Here is a 6,771-nt window from a genome sequence, read left to right as displayed (position 1 = left end):
AGCTTAAAGCAGGACACGAGAGAGAAAAGACCTTAAACTGGTAACTTAAATCAGGAGAAGAGAGAGACCAGACCTGAAGCAGGGAGCTTAAAGCAGGAGACGAGAGAGACCAAACCTGAAGCTAGGAGCTTAAAGCAGGACACGAGAGAGAGCGGACCTTAAACTAGGAGCTTAAATCAGGACACGAGAGAGACTAGACCTTAAGCTAGGAGCTTAAAGCAGGAGACAAGAGAGATCAGACCTTAAGCTAGGAGCTTAAAGCAGGAGACAAGAGAGAGCGGACCTTAAACTAGGAGCTTAATCAGGACACGAGAGAGACTAGACCTTAAGCTAGGAGCTTAAAGCAGGACACGAGAGAGAGCGGACTTTAAACTAGGAGCTTAAATCAGGACACGAGAGAGAATAGACCTTAAACTAGGAGCTTAAAGCAGGAGACGAGAGAGACCAGACATTAAACTGGGAGCTTAAAGCAGGACACGAGAGAGACTAGACCTTAAACTGGGAGCTTAAAGCAGGACACGAGACAGACCAGACCTTAAACTGGGAGCTTAAAGCAGGACACAAGAGAGACCAGACCTTAAACTGGGAGCTTAAAGCAGGACACGAGTGAGACCGGACCTTAAACTGGAAGCTTAAAGCAGGAGACGAGAGAGACCAGACCTTAAACTGGGAGCTTAAAGCAGGAGACAAGAGAGAGCGGACCTTAAACTAGGAGCTTAATCAGGACACGAGAGAGACTAGACCTTAAGCTAGGAGCTTAAAGCAGGACACGAGAGAGAGCGGACTTTAAACTAGGAGCTTAAATCAGGACACGAGAGAGAATAGACCTTAAACTAGGAGCTTAAAGCAGGAGACGAGAGAGACCAGACATTAAACTGGGAGCTTAAAGCAGGACACGAGAGAGACTAGACCTTAAGCTAGGAGCTTAAAGCAGGATACGAGAGAGACCAGACCTTAAACTGGGAGCATAAAGCAGGACACAAGAGAGACCAGACCTTAAACTGGGAGCTTAAAGCAGGACACGAGAGAGACCGGACCTTAAACTGGAAGCTTAAAGCAGGAGACGAGAGAGACCAGACCTTAAACTGGGAGCTTAAAGCAGGACACGAGAGAGACCAGACCTTAAACTGGGAGCTTAAAGCAGGACACGAGAGAGACCGGACCATAAACTGGGAGCTTAAAGCAGGAGACGAGAGAGACCAGACCTTAAACTGGGAGCTTAAAGCAGGACACGAGAGAGACCAGACCTTAAACTGGGAGCTTAAAGCAGGACACGAGAGAGAGCGGACCTTAAACTAGGAGCTTAAAGCAGGAAACGAGAGAGAGCGGTCCTTAAACTAGGAACTTAAAGCAGGACACAAGAGAGACCAGACCTTAAACTGGGAGCTTAAAGCAGGACACGAGGTAGACCGGACCTTAAACTGCTCACTTAAATCAGGAGACGAGAGAGACCAGATCTGAAGCTGGGAGCTTAAAGCAGGAAACGAGATTACCAGACATTAAACTGGAAGCTTAAAGCAGGACACGAGAGAGACCGGACCTTAAGCTAGGAGCTTAAAGCAGGAGACGAGAGAGACCGGACCTTAAACTGTGAGCTTAAAGCAGGACACGAGGTAGACCGGACCTTAAACTGGGAGCTGAAAGCAGGACACGAGAGAGACCAGACCTGAAGCTGGGAGCTTAAAGCAGGACACGAGAGAGAGCGGACCTTAAACTAGGAGCTTAAAGCAGGAAACGAGAGAGAGCGGTCCTTAAACTAGGAACTTAAAGCAGGACACAAGAGAGACCAGACCTTAAGCTAGGAGCTTAAAGCAGGAGACGAGAGAGAACAGACATTAAGCTAGGAGTTTAAAACAGGCCACGAGAGAGACCAGACCTTAAACTGGGAGCTTAAAGCAGGACACGAGAGAGACCAGACCTTAAGCTAGGAGCTTAAAGCAGGAGACGAGAGAGACCAGACCTTAAACTGGGAGCTTAAAGCAGGACACGAGAAAGACCAAACCTGAAGCTAGGAGCTTAAAGCAGGACACGAGAATGACCAAACCTGAAGCTAGGAGCTTAAAGCAGAACACGAGAAAGACCAAACCTGAAGCTAGGAGCTTAAAGCAGTACACGAGAGAGAGCGGACCTTAAACTAGGAGCTTAAATCAGGACACGAGAGAGACTAGACCTTAAGCTAGGAGCTTAAAGCAGGACACGAGAGAGAGCGGACTTTAAACTAGGAGCTTAAATCAGGACACGAGAGAGAATAGACCTTAAACTAGGAGCTTAAAGCAGGAGACGAGAGAGACCAGACATTAAACTGGGAGCTTAAAGCAGGACACGAGAGAGAATAGACCTTAAACTAGGAGCTTAAAGCAGGAGACGAGAGAGACCAGACATTAAACTGGGAGCTTAAAGCAGGACACGAGAGAGACTAGACCTTAAGCTAGGAGCTTAAAGCAGGACACGAGAGAGACCAGACCTTAAACTGGGAGCTTAAAGCAGGACACGAGAGAGACCAGACCTTAAGCTGGGAGCTTAAAGCAGGACACGAGAGGGACCGGACCTTAAACTGGAAGCTTAAAGCAGGAGACGAGAGAGACCAGACCTTAAACTGGGAGCTTAAAGCAGGACACGAGAGAGACCAGACCTTAAACTGGGAGCTTAAAGCAGGACACGAGAGAGACCGGACCTTAAACTGGGAGCTTAAAGCAGGAGACGAGAGAGACCAGACCTTAAACTGGGAGCTTAAAGCAGGACACGAGAGAGACCAGACCTTAAACTGGGAGCTTAAAGCAGGACACGAGAGAGACCAGACCTTAAGCTAGGAGCTTAAAGCAGGACACGAGAGAGACCAGACCTTAAGCTAGGAGCTTAAAGCAGGACACGAGAGAGAAAAGACCTTAAAATGGTAACTTAAATCAGGAGACGAGAGAGACCAGACCTGAAGCAGGGAGCTTAAAGCAGGAGACGAGAGAGACCAGACATTAAACTGGGAGCTTAAAGCAGGACACGAAAGAGACTAGACCTTAAGCTAGGAGCTTAAAGCAGGACACGAGAGAGACCAGACCTTAAACTGGGAGCTTAAAGCAGGACACGAGAGAGTCCAGACCTGAAGCTGGGAGCTTAAAGCAGGACACGAGAGGGACCGGACCTTAAACTGGAAGCTTAAAGCAGGAGACGAGAGAGACCAGACCTTAAACTGGGAGCTTAAAGCAGGACACGAGAGAGACCAGACGTTAAACTGGGAGCTTAAAGCAGGACATGAGAGAGACCGGACCTTAAACTGGGAGCTTAAAGCAGGAGACGAGAGAGACCAGACCTTAAACTGGGAGCTTAAAGCAGGACACGAGAGAGACCAGACCTTAAACTGGGAGCTTAAAGCAGGACACGAGAGAGACCAGACCTTAAGCTAGGAGCTTAAAGCAGGACACGAGAGAGACCAGACTTTAAGCTAGGAGCTTAAAGCAGGACACGAGAGAGAAAAGACCTTAAACTGGTAACTTAAATCAGGAGACGAGAGAGACCAGACCTGAAGCAGGGAGCTTAAAGCAGGAGACGAGAGAGACCAAACCTGAAGCTAGGAGCTTAAAGCAGGACACGAGAGAGAGCGGACCTTAAACTAGGAGCTTAAATCAGGACACGAGAGAGACTAGACCTTAAGCTAGGAGCTTAAAGCAGGAGACAAGAGAGATCAGACCTTAAGCTAGGAGCTTAAAGCAGGAGACAAGAGAGAACGGACCTTAAACTAGGAGCTTAATCAGGACACGAGAGAGACTAGACCTTAAGCTAGGAGCTTAAAGCAGGACACGAGAGAGAGCGGACTTTAAACTAGGAGCTTAAATCAGGACACGAGAGAGAATAGACCTTAAACTAGGAGCTTAAAGCAGGAGACGAGAGAGACCAGACATTAAACTGGGAGCTTAAAGCAGGACACGAGAGAGACTAGACCTTAAACTGGGAGCTTAAAGCAGGACACGAGAGAGACCAGACCTTAAACTGGGAGCTTAAAGCAGGACACAAGAGAGACCAGACCTTAAACTGGGAGCTTAAAGCAGGACACGAGTGAGACCGGACCTTAAACTGGAAGCTTAAAGCAGGAGACGAGAGAGACCAGACCATAAACTGGGAGCTTAAAGCAGGAGACAAGAGAGAGCGGACCATAAACTAGGAGCTTAATCAGGACACGAGAGAGACTAGACCTTAAGCTAGGAGCTTAAAGCAGGACACGAGAGAGAGCGGACTTTAAACTAGGAGCTTAAATCAGGACACGAGAGAGAATAGACCTTAAACTAGGAGCTTAAAGCAGGAGACGAGAGAGACCAGACATTAAACTGGGAGCTTAAAGCAGGACACGAGAGAGACTAGACCTTAAGCTAGGAGCTTAAAGCAGGACACGAGAGAGACCAGACCTTAAACTGGGAGCATAAAGCAGGACACAAGAGAGACCAGACCTTAAACTGGGAGCTTAAAGCAGGACACGAGAGAGACCGGACCTTAAACTTGAAGCTTAAAGCAGGAGACGAGAGAGACCAGACCTTAAACTGGGAGCTTAAAGCAGGACACGAGAGAGACCAGACCTTAAACTGGGAGCTTAAAGCAGGACACGAGAGAGACCGGACCATAAACTGGGAGCTTAAAGCAGGAGACGAGAGAGACCAGACCTTAAACTGGGAGCTTAAAGCAGGACACGAGAGAGACCAGACCTTAAACTGGGAGCTTAAAGCAGGACACGAGAGAGAGCGGACCTTAAACTAGGAGCTTAAAGCAGGAAACGAGAGAGAGCGGTCCTTAAACTAGGAACTTAAAGCAGGACACAAGAGAGACCAGACCTTAAGCTAGGAGCTTAAAGCAGGAGACGAGAGAGAACACATTAAGCTAGGAGTTTAAAACAGGCCACGAGAGAGACCAGACCTTAAACTGGGAGCTTAAAGCAGGACACGAGGTAGACCGGACCTTAAACTGCTCACTTGAATCAGGAGACGAGAGAGACCAGATCTGAAGCTGGGAGCTTAAAGCAGGAAACGAGATTACCAGACATTAAACTGGAAGCTTAAAGCAGGACACGAGAGAGACCGGACCTTAAGCTAGGAGCTTAAAGCAGGAGACGAGAGAGACCGGACCTTAAACTGGGAGCTTAAAGCAGGACACGAGGTAGACCGGACCTTAAACTGGGAGCTGAAAGCAGGACACGAGAGAGACCAGACCTGAAGCTGGGAGCTTAAAGCAGGACACGAGAGAGACTAGACCTTAAGCTAGGAGCTTAAAGCAGGACACGAGAGAGAGCGGACTTTAAACTAGGAGCTTAAATCAGGACACGAGAGAGAATAGACATTAAACTAGGAGCTTAAAGCAGGAGACGAGAGAGACCAGACATTAAACTGGGAGCTTAAAGCAGGACACGAGAGAGAATAGACCTTAAACTAGGAGCTTAAAGCAGGAGACGAGAGAGACCAGACATTAAACTGGGAGCTTAAAGCAGGACACGAGAGAGACTAGACCTTAAGCTAGGAGCTTAAAGCAGGACACGAGAGAGACCAGACCTTAAACTGGGAGCTTAAAGCAGGACACGAGAGAGACCAGACCTTAAGCTGGGAGCTTAAAGCAGGACACGAGAGGGACCGGACCTTAAACTGGAAGCTTAAAGCAGGAGACGAGAGAGACCAGACCTTAAACTGGGAGCTTAAAGCAGGACACGAGAGAGACCAGACCTTAAACTGGGAGCTTAAAGCAGGACACGAGAGAGACCGGACCTTAAACTGGGAGCTTAAAGCAGGACACGAGAGAGACCAGACCTTAAACTGGGAGCTTAAAGCAGGACACGAGAGAGACCAGACCTTAAACTGGGAGCTTAAAGCAGGACACGAGAGAGACCAGACCTTAAGCTAGGAGCTTAAAGCAGGACACGAGAGAGACCAGACCTTAAGCTAGGAGCTTAAAGCAGGACACGAGAGAGAAAAGACCTTAAAATGGTAACTTAAATCAGGAGACGAGAGAGACCAGACCTGAAGCAGGGAGCTTAAAGCAGGAGACGAGAGAGACCAGACATTAAACTGGGAGCTTAAAGCAGGACACGAAAGAGACTAGACCTTAAGCTAGGAGCTTAAAGCAGGACACGAGAGAGACCAGACCTTAAACTGGGAGCTTAAAGCAGGACACGAGAGAGTCCAGACCTGAAGCTGGGAGCTTAAAGCAGGACACGAGAGGGACCGGACCTTAAACTGGAAGCTTAAAGCAGGAGACGAGAGAGACCAGACCTTAAACTGGGAGCTTAAAGCAGGACACGAGAGAGACCAGACGTTAAACTGGGAGCTTAAAGCAGGACATGAGAGAGACCGGACCTTAAACTGGGAGCTTAAAGCAGGAGACGAGAGAGACCAGACCTTAAACTGGGAGCTTAAAGCAGGACACGAGAGAGACCAGACCTTAAACTGGGAGCTTAAAGCAGGACACGAGAGAGACCAGACCTTAAGCTAGGAGCTTAAAGCAGGACACGAGAGAGACCAGACTTTAAGCTAGGAGCTTAAAGCAGGACACGAGAGAGAAAAGACCTTAAACTGGTAACTTAAATCAGGAGACGAGAGAGACCAGACCTGAAGCAGGGAGCTTAAAGCAGGAGACGAGAGAGACCAAACCTGAAGCTAGGAGCTTAAAGCAGGACACGAGAGAGAGCGGACCTTAAACTAGGAGCTTAAATCAGGACACGAGAGAGACTAGACCTTAAGCTAGGAGCTTAAAGCAGGAGACAAGAGAGATCAGACCTTAAGCTAGGAGCTTAAAGCAGGAGAC

This window comes from Pristiophorus japonicus, chromosome Y (assembly GCF_044704955.1).
Source record: "Pristiophorus japonicus isolate sPriJap1 chromosome Y, sPriJap1.hap1, whole genome shotgun sequence".
Classification (NCBI taxonomy): domain Eukaryota; kingdom Metazoa; phylum Chordata; class Chondrichthyes; family Pristiophoridae; genus Pristiophorus; species Pristiophorus japonicus.
This window is presented reverse-complemented; position numbering follows the sequence as displayed.